Source organism: Sorghum bicolor, chromosome 4, assembly GCF_000003195.3.
Source record: "Sorghum bicolor cultivar BTx623 chromosome 4, Sorghum_bicolor_NCBIv3, whole genome shotgun sequence".
Classification (NCBI taxonomy): Eukaryota; Viridiplantae; Streptophyta; class Magnoliopsida; order Poales; family Poaceae; genus Sorghum; species Sorghum bicolor.
In genome coordinates, this window is record NC_012873.2 from 2120348 (window position 1) to 2137469 (window position 17122).

Here is a 17122-nt window from a genome sequence, read left to right on the forward strand (position 1 = left end):
TATGCTGAATAGTAACGGATCCAATTAATAGTGCGTACCCGTTATGTTTAACAGTAACGGGCTCAATGAACAGTGCACATCCGTTAGTTGCGAATAGTACAGTACAATCACGATAGGCGGTGCTCGTTAGGTTGTAGTAAACGCTTATAAACAATACCACAAATCTTCCACTATTTCTCAATGATTGCTACCCCGTGCAACTACACGGGGATCTCAGCTAATTTTACATATTTACTTGCACTAAAAAATTACATATTTATAAATGACATTGTTAGTGCTTAACTGTGCTCCTGTTATTTTCTTGAAGAGGTAATGGTCACTTTTTTCCTACTTACTAGCAAAGTTTAAAATAGCTCTCTACAGGTTGGTAAGTAACTGATAAGCACAAGGATGGAGCCGTTGGAGCCTCACCCGCTCCCCTCTGCTGCTCGTCTGCACCCTCTAAAAAATCCACTCAATCCTCTAAAATCCTCCCTCAATCCCACCTTAATCCTCCATTCAACAACAGATCTTTGTTCTATTGATTGATAGGTCATGTCCCTCCGGTCATGGTTGTGGTGAGGGGGGGAGCTTCCCTACAGGAGGACAGCTAGTTGCCACTGCCGGCAGTGCCCTCTCGTCGCCCGATTCCGCCCCAAGCTCGGATGCTTCGCGTCGTGATCGTGCCCAGCCTCCTGTGCGGGTGGACTAGAGAAGACTGAGGTTGTGCCAATCCCAAGCCAGAGCGAGGTGGCCTTGCCCAAGACGTATGAGCTACTGAAGAAGGACGCGGCGCTGGTTGTCATCGAGGTCGAGGATGAAGATGACGACGATGATGACCACGATGACGACGTGCCCGCGGGCAGACCCCAAGCAGGCGGATTCACGACCACCTTTGTGGGGAGTCTGCCTTGGCGACGAAGACGGTGTCTTCTTCCTCTTCGTCTCCCCTTTTGCACCTTCGTTCATTTTGGAGTGTCGCGTAGAGGACCAACCCAAGTCCCGCCATTGGGTAGAGGATTCCATTAACTTTTCTGGCTAGGTCTACTCTGATGAGGAGAGCTCACCTAAGGCTCTCACCTACCTCAACGTCATTTGTGGGCAGCCCAGTGTCTAGTGTCGCCCCCGCCTACATGACCACAACTACGCTCCATCATGGTCCGTGGCCCTGATGGCGCAGCTAGCAAGATGCATGGCCGAGTTGGAGGCAGCAAAGTGGTCAAGCGGAGCAGGCAACGTCAGCCATGCCCGCAGCTTATCCATGGGCCTCCCATCCGCAGCATGAGCAATGGGGTTTAGCACTTGTCGATCCACCAGATACTCGGGCCACAGGCACCCACCAACTCACGGTGGTGGCTCTGTGCACCCGATGCTGATGGCTGGCAGAAGGCACTTGTAACACCCTAGGTGTTAAGCATGCACTTAGCCTCACCAAAGCCATGCATAAGCATTCCATCAAGCATAAGCATCATGAGCATGACACTCTTGAGCAAAGTATGATTTCATGTGCTTTATTTCATGTGTTTTAAATATGATAAAAATATGATACTTGCTTCTAAAATTGTGAAAAATTCAAATTAGGTTGATTTATGTGTGAGAAGAATTTAGAATATTTTTGTGCAATTTTTGGAGCTATGGAATTTGAGAAATGGAATTGATACAAAAATATCTAAAAAGAATTTAATTAAAACCTAGAACTGAGTTTTAACTTGTAATTCAAATTCTGTTTGGAATTTGGTTTTGCTTGTTAAAACAAAGTGGTAGAGTTTTTGTGTTGGAACAACTTTGCTTCTGAGTGAAAATGGTGAAAATGATTTGAAAATAGTCAAAATGCTTTTGGAAGAGGATTTGAGAAAAGAAAATTTTAAAAAAAAATGGAAAAGGGAAAAGGGGGCGCTAGCAGGCCGCGGCCTCGCTTCTGGCCCACTGGCCGAAGCCGGCTCGGCCCGCCCGCGCTCTCCCCTCCCCCTTCCCCGCGCTCGCGCTCGCGTCCGCGCGCGGACAGCGCTCGCCGCGGCGCCGTGGCACGCCGGCAGGGCTCGGCCGCCGCGTGGCGGGCATGCGACGGCGTGGAGACGCCCTGGTCGGCCACCAGGTGCCCCCGGTCGCGCTCGCCTCCGTCCCCTCTCCCATTTGCGCCCCTCAGCTCTCCCTCTCTCTCGCTCTCTCGCTCTCGCGCAGCGCTCGCCGCTCCGCCGCGCGCCATAGCCGCCGACGGCTCGGAGCTCCTCTCCCGGCCAGCTCCGGCCCTCTTCTTCCCCTTCGTGACCACCACCGGCTCCGCCTCGCCCGTCCGCGTCGTGTGCTCGCGCTCTTCCGCGCTTGGTAAGCCCGGCGTGTCCGCTAGAGCTCACCGGAGTACGTCGGAGCTCCGGCGACCTTTCGGCTCGCGCGGTTCTCCCTCTCCTCTCTGTCTCTGCTTGCGCTCGTAGGTGCTTTGGGTCCGCCTTGGCCTCGCGCACCTTTTCCCGTTAGTGGCTCGCGCTCTACCGCCGTGAAACGGCCGGACCACGGCGAGCAGCGCCGCCGCGTCCGCCATTCACGACGGCGAGGTACTTCCGGTGCTCGTCAGGTGCCAAAGAGGGTACGGCTGGATTCGTCTCGTTCGCGCGAAGCCGTAGGTGCTCACGGTGTCGCCGGAAACCCCACCGGCGGCGAGTTTCCGGCCGATCCTTGGCCGCGGGGTCGCGGGGTGGATGACAGGTGGGGTCCTCTGACTCGCGTGTCCCGCCTGTCAGTGACTCCGGGGGAACGGATCCGGGTGCGTTTAGCGTTTTAGGTGGTTTTCCGTTTTAAAAGTTTTTCCAGAAAATGATTTAAAAGTTCAAAAATCCATATCTTGATGAATATAGCTCCAAAAATGGTGAAACAAATTTTGGTGTGTTCCTTGTTTCCAGATCTATGTCCTAGTATGATTGCATGTCATGTTTGAGTAACTTTTCTGTGTAAGTATAATTAATCCATGTTTTTGTTAAACTTGGAAAATGCATAGTAAATGGAATATGGCTCAGAAAAATGTGAAACTTGTTTTGCTGGCTCTGCATGTGTGTTTACTTACTGAGAAAATATTGTTACATATTATTTGGTGTATAAATGAAATTATGGTAATTTAAATGCTTGCATGGCAGTGGTTTATGATTTTTAATAATTAATTGGATCATGCAATAAATCTGGAAAATTTTGTGGGTATTTCTTATGATATTAGACAAGTGGTAAAAATATGAAATCTGCTGTTTGACACTTATATCACAGTAGGATGATTTTACTTGCCTTATCCATTAATCTTGTGATTTTTGTGGCTCAAAATAAGTAACCAAAAATTATGAAAAATTTACAGTAGACTTTATGATTAGCTAGTAGTCTCCTGTAATTTTTCTGGAATTTATTGATGGACAGAATTGCATGTGATTTTTAATAGGCTTAGAAATGAATAAAGAAAACTTTGAATGGTTGTGTATATGGGTTGAATGGATTAAATTGGGGTTGGTGTATCTTTGAAGCATCCTGTAGGTTGCTGATGTCATTTGAAAAATAACTATAGAAGAGAATGTAATAGATGTTTGATTCAATTGTTTATTCTTGGATGATGGTGACTACCTTGTAATAAGCATGATCCAGTGCATTACCTATGCATCATAACATGACTCTTTTGGTACTCTCTCATATAAGCATCCACTCGGGCATCTCGCACTCCACTCATGAGCATATATGCATCATACAGGCTCGCAGGAGAACGGAGTGGGACCCGAGGAACCCGAGGAGCTTCAGGAGCAGGAACCTCCGGAAGCACAAGAACCCGGAGAGGAACTGCAGGAGTGTCCGGATCACAGACCCAGCACGTTTGAGAAAGGCAAGCCCCGGAGCATTCTAAGTCTCCCTATTCTCGCTAACTATATAAAGTGCTATACTTATTCTGCTATATTGCATATTACGTGATAGGAGTTGCCTGATACCGTTGCTGCATATGTACTCCTTGTTATCCCTACTTGTTATCTACCTTGTCCTATGTAGATAGGCGCGGAGTCTATGCTTAGCTTGCTTAGCCCGGTAGAAGTCGGGTGATGTCCTGTCACCTGCGAGATATAGGTGGATACCTGCTTGATTAAGCAGTGGTTGCTGGGAAAAGTAATAACCAAGGGTGGAAAGTAATTGGAGACCGGGCAGGGTCTTATGGTGGGTTGCCCATAGTGCCCCTGCCTGTGTCGATTAAGGACCGATCGTTGACGGCCCTCTTGTCATGTTGAACGCATGCCCCACACTTAGCTGGAAGGATAAGTCGTTCCGACCGCGAAGCCTGAACACTATCCGGGCCGGGAATCGAGCCGCCATGCGCTGTATTGGTGGTGGTTGAGGAGAACGACGAGGGCGCGGCGCGCAACCTTGGTATACCTTGGATACCTCGGTCGCCGGAACGGTCCTCGGGTACTGGCGGTGCCTGCCGAACCCGCGAATTGGTCCTGGATAGTGTAATATGGTGATCTGTAGCTCACTTGATCAGTGAGTGTGGTTTGTGTGGGGAATACCTCGCCAGCTGGTTAGAAATCGATTCGAATCGCCATCGCTCCTGGATAGTGAGCACTTGACATGAGCCCTGTCCTCGTAGTAAGGACTATGGAACACTTGGGTTATAATGAAACGGATTTATGACTACTGTGATGAGGTACTATCATAGTCTCATACTTGCTTGTATTAGCACAGGAGCAAACCTAGATAATAGATAATGATACTTTCAACTTGAGCAGATTAAAAGAAGAAAAGATTTATGTAGATTTGGGTAATAAAACCTTGCGGTCTTTGCAAAGTGGTTGTCAGCTACCCCACTAAATAGCCTTCATGATCCTTGATGAGTCTTTATTTTAAGTTTATGACGGGTAAGTCTAGCTGAGTACCTTCTTGTACTCAGGGTTCTATTCCCATGTTGTTTTGCAGATGGTCAGATGTATTATGGTTATTGCATCCTCTGTCTGTACCCTGCTATGGGGGACGACTAGACCAAGGGCAATGGTCACTCCGTCTCTTCCTTTGCTTTTGTGGGAATGACCGAACTATGGCACTGTATCAGACTTATCGTGTGCGTTGTATTTTCGAACTATGAAGCTTCCGCTACTTGAAGGACTTGGTTTGTAATAATTTTAAGCACTCCGATGTATTTATGAATTGTTGTAATCTGGATGTGATTGTGGGTGGCGACCGCTAAACTTATTACGATCTTGGCTGTATATGTGATGTGTGGTTTGAAATCCTTCGAGATTTCACGGACTACCGGGATTATATGGGCTTAAGCGTGATAGTTCGACTATGCAAATGGTCACTATTAGGCTTAATCTCTTATAATTTGGTCGGTTCTGTTACAGCTGGCATCGGAGCAAAGTTTAGCGAGTTACTGTTCATAAGCACGTTCTGAACAAAAGTCTAAACCGGTTTAATGAAAGATTTTTGTAATTAATAAAGATCAAGGTGTTAAACTAAGTTTTGGAAAACTATCTAGTGTGCCATGGTCATATCCTTTATGCCCAGTTAAGGACTCTAAGGTGGCTAGCCAAGTACTGACTCGGGGGTTAATGCATCATATTTTTAATTCGTCGCTCATACGGCGTGCAATAGTATGAGTGCCATTCATTTGAGTGGTAATGTATGGATCAATTCTTCCTCTACGCCATGGTAAGTGGGAGTTGTGAGAGCATGATCGGATACACTGCCGGTCTAGGGAGTGTTGTCAGGTGCTGTGTCAGGCACACATGTTGGTGTGTCTTGGGAACAGTACCGCATGCTGGGAATTCCGTCCTGAGAGGCGATGCCGTCAATAGGGCGATGATGTGGGTAGTGGCACGTCACCTGCATGGACGGGTGTCTGTGTAGGTGAAGTGCATGGTTTTAAATTCGTGCTCTGCATGATCATACTGTGGGTGGGCTGAAATGAATTTTCTGCAGGTACACTAACCACGTTCTCGCTTAGAACGCTAGTTACGTTATGAGAGAACGTTGTGTGCCACCGCATATACCGCTTAGTGTTCACCTTTGTTTCTAAGTTTGTGAGATCGTAAGTTCGTGCATGCATCATGTTCATTTCATATCATTGCTTACTTTCCCCTTAATTTAACCTGTCCCAATTCTGAATAAAATAATTAAAGGTAATCCTCGCTCTTACCCACGGTATTCCATTTGCAGCAGATGGCACGCACTAGGCTCACCGCTCGCAAGTCCACTGGTGGGCGGGCCCCTCGCCATCCGTTGGCAGCTAGGAGCTCGCGACATAAGAGCAAGTTCCTAGAGGAGTTTGGGATGCCCACTTTGCTTTGGAGGGTGCTCAGTTCGATGGGGTATCCCGAAGGAAGGGAGCCTCGCTACTATTGGGATAAGGAGCCGCTTGGTGACGAGACCCTGGTGGGGATTGAGGCAGTTGTCCCTACCAGTGGAGGAGACCCTGCTTGGGGCGGCTGGGTGTACGAGTCTCGAGGCGTCACGCCTTTCCACGGTGCCAGCAGGGCAGCTTTCGCAGTTTTGAGGGACCTCATGGAGAGGTTTCCACAGGAGCTGGCCCACGCCTTCGCTGGGGTGTTTCCCCGGGGTGACCCTTGCACTTCGGTGTGGGATCAGTCCGAGGTGAATGCTCTAGAGAGGAGTGCGGATGAGGACCAGCACAGTGACAGTGCAGCTATGAGTGCCATGTACGCGTTGATGAAGACCTATGGAGGCCTGGAGCGTTGTTTGGGTCGCTTGTCCGGGTCTCTTCTCACCGTCCAGGATGAGAAGCGTCAGTTGCAGCGTGAGTTTGACTCTGAGGTTGAGAGGCTACAGGCAGAGTTGGCTCGTGTGACCAGAGAGAGGGACCAGGCAGTCCAGAAGAACAGTGAGCTGAGTCAGGACCTGCTTGCAGTACGGGAGCAGAAGGACAGGGTGACTACTGCTCACAGGAACTGCGAGCGCATGCTAGTCCATGTGCTTGGACAGAGGAATGAAGCCTGGCATGAGGAGGACACTTTGAGGGCCCGACAGCTGGAGCTAGAGCAGCAGCTAGCTAATGCCGAGGAGTACAATGAGAACTTGCATGAGGAGATCCACCAGCTGCATAACCAGCTCCACCCTCACCACCTACCTGGAGCCGCGGAGCTAGACTCTGAGGACGAGATGGACGCGGATCCCGAGATAGGAGCAGCTGCTAGTGGTGATGAGGATGAGGATGGCTCTGGCATGGACAGTGACCACAGCGAGTAGATGCTAGGGCTCTAGAGCTAGTCTTCCCTCTTTTGTGATGTATGTTGCGTGGCATGTCATGTACTTTTGGATCTGGGCTGTGTAAGACTTTATGAGTTGATACGGAAAGTCCAGTGTATGTATGCTGGCAAGTTGGATGTATGCGAACCTTGTTGCGTGAATGATAAGTAATCTGTTAGTGATGTTGTGCGTGGATAATGAGTTGTTGTGCCTTTGTTATTGTGTGAATTTATTCCTTCGGTAAATTCAGTATGGCACGATTTTACACATTTTCTACCGGTTGATGGCAACTCCTAACGATTGCTTATCATTGGCGTATGCAGATGGTGCAAACACGTGGCGGGGGTAGCAGCAATCCAGGCCTTGGAACAGGAACATCCGGAGGTGGGTCTCAACGGATTGAGGACAGAGCACCAACACCGCCACCACCACCGCCTCCCCCGTACACTGCGGATGTGTTTTTCGCGCAGTTTCTGGGAAGCCAACGCAACATGGAACAAATGCAGCGCAACATGGAAGAAGCTTTGCGCAACATAGCTGACAACACCCGTCGTGGAGATAATCCGGGTGGTCGGGAGGTCAACCAGTACAGTTCGTTCAAGGACTTCATGGATACCAAGCCACCAATCTTTAAGGAGGCCTTGGAACCGCTCGAAGCGGATGAGTGGATCAACACCATGGAGCAGAAGTTTCGTCTTCTCCGAATGACAGAAGAACTCAAGGCTGAGTATGCGGCACATCAGTTGCAAGGACCCGCTGGGATTTGGTGGTCCCATCACCGTACCACCTACCCGGAGGGGGCCCCAATCACCTGGAACCGCTTCACCACCGCTTTTCGGGGAAATTACATTCCTCCTGGTGTGGTTGAAATGAAGGTTGGGGAGTTCATGAGGCTGTCCCAGGGGACGAAATCTGTGAAAGAATATCTACATGCCTTCAATAATCTCGCTCGCTATGCCCCTGAGTTTGTAAACACGGAGGCCAAGAAGATTGCCAGTTTCCAGAGAGGCTTGAATCCAAAGATGCTGAAGACCATGGGTACAGGGGCCAGGGCTACCTTCAATGCTTACATCAGTGACTGTCTGACCCAAGAGAACAATAACAACAACTACAGTGCATCCAAGTCACGTAAAAGGGCTTTTGAAGCAGGATCATCCCAGTCCAGGGCACCAGTGGCAGGGCGACAACAGTATCGTCCTCCTGTCCCGGGTGCTAGGTTCCGACCACCGCAGAGGAGGAACACCGGACATCCGACACAGCAGAAGCCGTACAAGGCGGCGATAGCTCCTGCCAAGCCAAGGGCAATTCAAGCCGCAGCACCTGCCGCCAACAATGCGCCCAAGGGTCCATGCTATAACTGCCACAAGATGGGGCACTTTGCTAAGGAATGTCCCTACCCCAAGAGGCAGCAGCCAACATATCCAGCTCGTGTGCATCATACATCGATTGAGGAAATCCCGGAAGGAGAACCGGTAACAGCTGGTATGTTTTCTGTCAACCAACATCTTGCAGTTGTTTTGTTTGATTCTGGATCGTCGCATTCATTCATGAGCCAAGCATTTGCACAAAAGCATAATCAACCAGTTGCAGATCTGGGCTATGGCTACCGCATCAGCTCAGCAGGGGCAGATGTGTTGACCAATAAAGTGGTCCGAGGGGCAACCTTGGATGTAAGTGGCCGAGTGTTTCGGGTAAATCTAGTGGTCATGCCGGGGTTAGTTTTGGATGTTATCATGGGCATGAACTAGATGAGAGAATGGGATGCGGTCATAGATACTGGAAGGAGGATGTTATCCCTCAGAGAACCACAGGGCAGTGACTCTTTTCAAGTACCTCTGCCCCGTCGTCTTGACTTTGCTAGCATCTCCTGTGCTACGCACGTGGTTCCTTTACCACAGATCCCAGTAGTCTGTGAGTTTCCCGATGTGTTTCCCGAGGAGTTACCAGGACTTCCCCCGGATAGGGAGGTAGAGTTTACAATCGAGTTGATACCAGGTACAGCACCAATATCCAGAAGGCCATACCGGATGCCACCAAACGAACTCGCAGAATTGAAGAAACAACTGAAGGAGTTACTAGAAAAAGGGTTCATCCGACCCAGCTCGTCGGAATGGGGTTGTCCAGCGTTGTTTGTGAAAAAGAAGGATCAGTCGTTGCGCATGTGCGTGGACTATCGTCCACTCAATGCAGTGACAATCAAAAATAAGTATCCCTTGCCAAGGATTGATATCCTGTTTGATCAGTTATCCAAGGCAAGAGTGTTCTCTAAGATAGATTTGAGATCCGGGTATCATCAAATCAAGATTCGTCCGCAAGATATCCCGAAGACTGCTTTTTCCACCAGATATGGGTTGTACGAGTATCTTGTCATGTCCTTTGGGTTGACAAATGCTCCTGCATACTTTATGTATCTGATGAATTCAGTCTTTATGCCGGAATTGGATAAGTTTGTTGTGGTGTTTATCGACGATATCCTGGTGTATTCAGAAAATGAGCAAGATCACGCCAAACATCTGAGAATCGTGCTGACACGATTACGAGAGCATCAGTTATATGCCAAGTTCAGCAAGTGTGAGTTCTGGTTGAAGAAAGTTCCGTTCCTAGGGCACATTTTGTCTGAAGAAGGGATTGCCGTGGATCCATCAAAAGTGCAGGAAGTCATGGACTGGAAGGCACCAACTTCAGTCTCGGAAGTTAGAAGTTTTCTTGGTCTGGCCGGGTATTATCGTCGTTTTATACCTGACTTCTCCAAGATTGCTAAGCCAATGACAAGTTTGCTACAAAAGGACCATAAGTTTGTCTGGACGGAAGGGTGTGAGTTAGCCTTCCGCACCTTGCGAAAGTTGCTAACCACTGCTCCCGTTCTGGCACAACCTAATATAGAGAAGCCTTTTGATGTGTTTTGTGACGCATCGAAGAGTGGCCTGGGGTGTGTGTTGATGCAAGATGGCAGGGTGATAGCTTATGCTTCCCGACAGTTGAGGAAACATGAAGTCAACTATCCAACGCACGACCTTGAGTTAGCAGCTGTGGTGCATGCTTTGAAGATCTGGAGACATTATCTGCTAGGAAATAAGTGTCACATTTACACTGATCACAAGAGTTTGAAGTACATCTTCACGCAATCTGAGCTGAATATGAGGCAACGACGGTGGTTAGAGCTAATCAAGGACTATGACCTGGAAGTTCATTATCATCCAGGCAAAGCTAATGTAGTAGCAGATGCTCTAAGTCGTAAACCCCACTATCAGTTGGTTCAACCGTTGTTCGAAGATGGGTTCAACCTTATGCATCCTGAGGTCTTATGTCATATACAACTCAGTTGTTCACTCGAGAGTCAAGTCATTGAAGGTCAGAAAACAGACAAGGGTATTTTCCACATCAAAGAGAAGATCAAAGATGACCCAAAGACTCAGTTTCGGGTTGATGAGAAGGGGGTACTGTGGTTTCAACAGCGGTTAGTGGTTCCGAAAGATCGGGAGTTGAAGAATCGCATCATGGATGAAGCCCATTTCTCTAAGCTTTCTATCCATCCTGGTAGCAGCAAAATGTATCAAGATCTAAGGCCCCACTTTTGGTGGACAAAGATGAAGAAAGAAATAGCAGCTTATGTGGCCCGTTGTGACACGTGTTGCAGAGTTAAGGCCATTCATATGAAACCTGCCGGTCTGTTGCAACCGTTATCAGTTCCGGAGTGGAAATGGGAAGAGGTCAGTATGGACTTTATCACAGGTTTACCAACCACAAGGAAGGGGAATGACTCGATTTGGGTAATCATAGATCGATTGACCAAATCGGCCCATTTCCTCCCTGTGAAGACTCGTTACCGACCTCCTGAGTACGCCGATATATATATGGCTGAGATCGTCAGATTACATGGTATTCCCAAAACTATCATATCGGATAGAGGACCGCAGTTCACTGCTCACTTCTGGGAGCGCATGCATAAGAGCTTGGGGACCAGTCTGATAAGAAGCACGGCGTATCATCCCCAGACTTCAGGTCAAACCGAGAGGTTAAATCAAGTGTTAGAAGATATGCTGAGGGCCTGTGTGCTATCATCCAAGGGATCATGGGAATCATGGTTACCTTTGGCTGAATTCTCCTACAATAATAGTTATCAAGAGAGCATCAAGATGGCCCCGTTTGAAGCTTTGTATGGTCGAAGATGTCGGACTCCGTTAAACTGGGTTGAACCTGGTGAAAGAAGATACTATGGTATCGACTTTGTGAATGATGCCGAGAAAAAGGTGCAGACTATACGGCAACATATGCAAGCAGCGCAATCACGACAGAAGAGTTATGCTGATAAGAGGAGAAGGCCACTTGAATTTAACATAGGTGACTATGTGTACCTCAAGGTTACGCCAATGAAGAAAGTTCAACGTTTCCGAGTTCGAAGCAAGCTTGCACCCAGATATGTGGGACCGTACCAAGTACTAGAGAGAAAAGGCCCGGTGGCCTATAAGATTCAGTTACCTGAAGAGATGAGCTCGATCTTTCCGGTCTTCCATGTGTCGCAACTACGGAAATGTTTGAAAGTGCCTGAGCAAAGAGTTGAACCTCGAGGGATCAAGATGAAAGCAGACCTAGAGTATAAGGAGCAGCCAGTGGGGATTGTGGATACCAAGGAGCGAGTAACCCGAAACAAAGTTGTCAGAACATATAAGGTGGTGTGGAGTCATCATGACGATAGGGATGCCACCTGGGAAACAGAGGATTACTTAAAAACAGTTTACCCAAAGTTTCATAAGAAATGGTGAGTAACCCAAAATCTCGGGACGAGATTTCCCTAAGGGGGGAAGGGCTGTAACACCCTAGGTGTTAAGCATGCACTTAGCCTCACCAAAGCCATGCATAAGCATTCCATCAAGCATAAGCATCATGAGCATGACACTCTTGAGCAAAGTATGATTTCATGTGCTTTATTTCATGTGTTTTAAATATGATAAAAATATGATACTTGCTTCTAAAATTGTGAAAAATTCAAATTAGGTTGATTTATGTGTGAGAAGAATTTAGAATATTTTTGTGCAATTTTTGGAGCTATGGAATTTGAGAAATGGAATTGATACAAAAATATCTAAAAAGAATTTAATTAAAACCTAGAACTGAGTTTTAACTTGTAATTCAAATTCTGTTTGGAATTTGGTTTTGCTTGTTAAAACAAAGTGGTAGAGTTTTTGTGTTGGAACAACTTTGCTTTTGAGTGAAAATGGTGAAAATGATTTGAAAATAGTCAAAATGCTTTTGGAAGAGGATTTGAGAAAAGAAAATTTTAAAAAAAAAATGGAAAAGGGAAAAGGGGGCGCTAGCAGGCCGCGGCCTCGCTTCTGGCCCACTGGCCGAAGCCGGCTCGGCCCGCCCGCGCTCTCCCCTCCCCCTTCCCCGCGCTCGCGCTCGCGTCCGCGCGCGGACAGCGCTCGCCGCGGCGCCGTGGCACGCCGGCAGGGCTCGGCCGCCGCGTGGCGGGCATGCGACGGCGTGGAGACGCCCTGGTCGGCCACCAGGTGCCCCCGGTCGCGCTCGCCTCCGTCCCCTCTCCCATTTGCGCCCCTCAGCTCTCCCTCTCTCTCGCTCTCTCGCTCTCGCGCAGCGCTCGCCGCTCCGCCGCGCGCCATAGCCGCCGACGGCTCGGAGCTCCTCTCCCGGCCAGCTCCGGCCCTCTTCTTCCCCTTCGTGACCACCACCGGCTCCGCCTCGCCCGTCCGCGTCGTGTGCTCGCGCTCTTCCGCGCTTGGTAAGCCCGGCGTGTCCGCTAGAGCTCACCGGAGTACGTCGGAGCTCCGGCGACCTTTCGGCTCGCGCGGTTCTCCCTCTCCTCTCTGTCTCTGCTTGCGCTCGTAGGTGCTTTGGGTCCGCCTTGGCCTCGCGCACCTTTTCCCGTTAGTGGCTCGCGCTCTACCGCCGTGAAACGGCCGGACCACGGCGAGCAGCGCCGCCGCGTCCGCCATTCACGACGGCGAGGTACTTCCGGTGCTCGTCAGGTGCCAAAGAGGGTACGGCTGGATTCGTCTCGTTCGCGCGAAGCCGTAGGTGCTCACGGTGTCGCCGGAAACCCCACCGGCGGCGAGTTTCCGGCCGATCCTTGGCCGCGGGGTCGCGGGGTGGATGACAGGTGGGGTCCTCTGACTCGCGTGTCCCGCCTGTCAGTGACTCCGGGGGAACGGATCCGGGTGCGTTTAGCGTTTTAGGTGGTTTTCCGTTTTAAAAGTTTTTCCAGAAAATGATTTAAAAGTTCAAAAATCCATATCTTGATGAATATAGCTCCAAAAATGGTGAAACAAATTTTGGTGTGTTCCTTGTTTCCAGATCTATGTCCTAGTATGATTGCATGTCATGTTTGAGTAACTTTTCTGTGTAAGTATAATTAATCCATGTTTTTGTTAAACTTGGAAAATGCATAGTAAATGGAATATGGCTCAGAAAAATGTGAAACTTGTTTTGCTGGCTCTGCATGTGTGTTTACTTACTGAGAAAATATTGTTACATATTATTTGGTGTATAAATGAAATTATGGTAATTTAAATGCTTGCATGGCAGTGGTTTATGATTTTTAATAATTAATTGGATCATGCAATAAATCTGGAAAATTTTGTGGGTATTTATTATGATATTAGACAAGTGGTAAAAATATGAAATCTGCTGTTTGACACTTATATCACAGTAGGATGATTTTACTTGCCTTATCCATTAATCTTGTGATTTTTGTGGCTCAAAATAAGTAACCAAAAATTATGAAAATTTTACAGTAGACTTTATGATTAGCTAGTAGTCTCCTGTAATTTTTCTGGAATTTATTGATGGACAGAATTGCATGTGATTTTTAATAGGCTTAGAAATGAATAAAGAAAACTTTGAATGGTTGTGTATATGGGTTGAATGGATTAAATTGGGGTTGGTGTATCTTTGAAGCATCCTGTAGGTTGCTGATGTCATTTGAAAAATAACTATAGAAGAGAATGTAATAGATGTTTGATTCAATTGTTTATTCTTGGATGATGGTGACTACCTTGTAATAAGCATGATCCAGTGCATTACCTATGCATCATAACATGACTCTTTTGGTACTCTCTCATATAAGCATCCACTCGGGCATCTCGCACTCCACTCATGAGCATATATGCATCATACAGGCTCGCAGGAGAACGGAGTGGGACCCGAGGAACCCGAGGAGCTTCAGGAGCAGGAACCTCCGGAAGCACAAGAACCCGGAGAGGAACTGCAGGAGTGTCCGGATCACAGACCCAGCACGTTTGAGAAAGGCAAGCCCCGGAGCATTCTAAGTCTCCCTATTCTCGCTAACTATATAAAGTGCTATACTTATTCTGCTATATTGCATATTACGTGATAGGAGTTGCCTGATACCGTTGCTGCATATGTACTCCTTGTTATCCCTACTTGTTATCTACCTTGTCCTATGTAGATAGGCGCGGAGTCTATGCTTAGCTTGCTTAGCCCGGTAGAAGTCGGGTGATGTCCTGTCACCTGCGAGATATAGGTGGATACCTGCTTGATTAAGCAGTGGTTGCTGGGAAAAGTAATAACCAAGGGTGGAAAGTAATTGGAGACCGGGCAGGGTCTTATGGTGGGTTGCCCATAGTGCCCCTGCCTGTGTCGATTAAGGACCGATCGTTGACGGCCCTCTTGTCATGTTGAACGCATGCCCCACACTTAGCTGGAAGGATAAGTCGTTCCGACCGCGAAGCCTGAACACTATCCGGGCCGGGAATCGAGCCGCCATGCGCTGTATTGGTGGTGGTTGAGGAGAACGACGAGGGCGCGGCGCGCAACCTTGGTATACCTTGGATACCTCGGTCGCCGGAACGGTCCTCGGGTACTGGCGGTGCCTGCCGAACCCGCGAATTGGTCCTGGATAGTGTAATATGGTGATCTGTAGCTCACTTGATCAGTGAGTGTGGTTTGTGTGGGGAATACCTCGCCAGCTGGTTAGAAATCGATTCGAATCGCCATCGCTCCTGGATAGTGAGCACTTGACATGAGCCCTGTCCTCGTAGTAAGGACTATGGAACACTTGGGTTATAATGAAACGGATTTATGACTACTGTGATGAGGTACTATCATAGTCTCATACTTGCTTGTATTAGCACAGGAGCAAACCTAGATAATAGATAATGATACTTTCAACTTGAGCAGATTAAAAGAAGAAAAGATTTATGTAGATTTGGGTAATAAAACCTTGCGGTCTTTGCAAAGTGGTTGTCAGCTACCCCACTAAATAGCCTTCATGATCCTTGATGAGTCTTTATTTTAAGTTTATGACGGGTAAGTCTAGCTGAGTACCTTCTTGTACTCAGGGTTCTATTCCCATGTTGTTTTGCAGATGGTCAGATGTATTATGGTTATTGCATCCTCTGTCTGTACCCTGCTATGGGGGACGACTAGACCAAGGGCAATGGTCACTCCGTCTCTTCCTTTGCTTTTGTGGGAATGACCGAACTATGGCACTGTATCAGACTTATCGTGTGCGTTGTATTTTCGAACTATGAAGCTTCCGCTACTTGAAGGACTTGGTTTGTAATAATTTTAAGCACTCCGATGTATTTATGAATTGTTGTAATCTGGATGTGATTGTGGGTGGCGACCGCTAAACTTATTACGATCTTGGCTGTATATGTGATGTGTGGTTTGAAATCCTTCGAGATTTCACGGACTACCGGGATTATATGGGCTTAAGCGTGATAGTTCGACTATGCAAATGGTCACTATTAGGCTTAATCTCTTATAATTTGGTCGGTTCTGTTACAGCGCTGGCGCGTGTGCTTCTGGAAGGTTGCACCAGACCAAGGTCTACTCCAAAGTGCTCGGAGTAGCATTGGCCGCCTAGACACACTCTGGAGGCATTAGGGAGGAGCCCTGTGACCATGGCTCTTTTCCACGACTGATGCTTTCGTTGCCTTGCGCGAGACCACAAGGTTGCTTATTGTTGGGATCCACTTAGGTGCTTCTGCTACAGATGCAGCGGGCACATGTCGAAGCACTGCCCTGCATGACACAACCACGACAGTCAACGAGGAGCCAAAGTCAATCATCAACGTCTTGTTCATGAGCGGCTTAGCTTCATCGAGTCCCCACAGCTCAGTGGGGTGTCTGATGAGCCATCTAGGTCGCCCTCTGTCGTGATGTCGCCCTCTGGCGTAGCTCAGTGTTGTTCATGAGTTGCAGTTGCAATGACGAACACTTTTCCTGAGGCAGACCCATAGGCAGTGGCGATGTGCTTGAGTGCAGAACTTCCTGCATGCTGAAGAGTCGAGATGGCGGACTAGAGGGGGGGTGAATAGTCCTTTCTAAAACTTTATCGCGCTAGCTAACGCCAGCTAACCGAAACAAATGCGGAATTACAACTATCGGTCTAACCAAGACTATACCCCTCTATCTAAGTTTTCTAGCACCTTGTAAAAGATCCTAAGTAAGCAAACAAGGTGCTACCTTAGCAAGAGCTCACCTAACCAATTCTAGGAGCAAGGTCACACAAACCTATGACACTAGTACTTTGCAAACCGAGGGAGCTCCTACATAACTAGTAAGCAAAAGCACAAAGCTCCTAAGCTCACTAGCAATGCTCAATAACAAAGCAACCAATGCCAAATTAGAGAGCGCAAATTACTTAGCTACACAAACTAAGCAAAGTGACTAACAAGGTTACACAAACCAAATCAGTCACACAAGGGGACCTACTTCTAGCTACACAAGCTAGAAGAAGACTAGCAAGGTACTCAAGCTAAACTAGTTACAAGAGCAACTACACAAGCATAAGTATATGAATGTAAATACAAGCTTGTGTTAGGGACTTGCAAACCAACGGGAAGAACAAAGTTGACACGATGATTTTCTCCCGAGGTTCACTTGGTTGCCACCAAACTACGTCCCCGTTGTGTCGACCAACACTTTCGTTGACGGGGGCTTT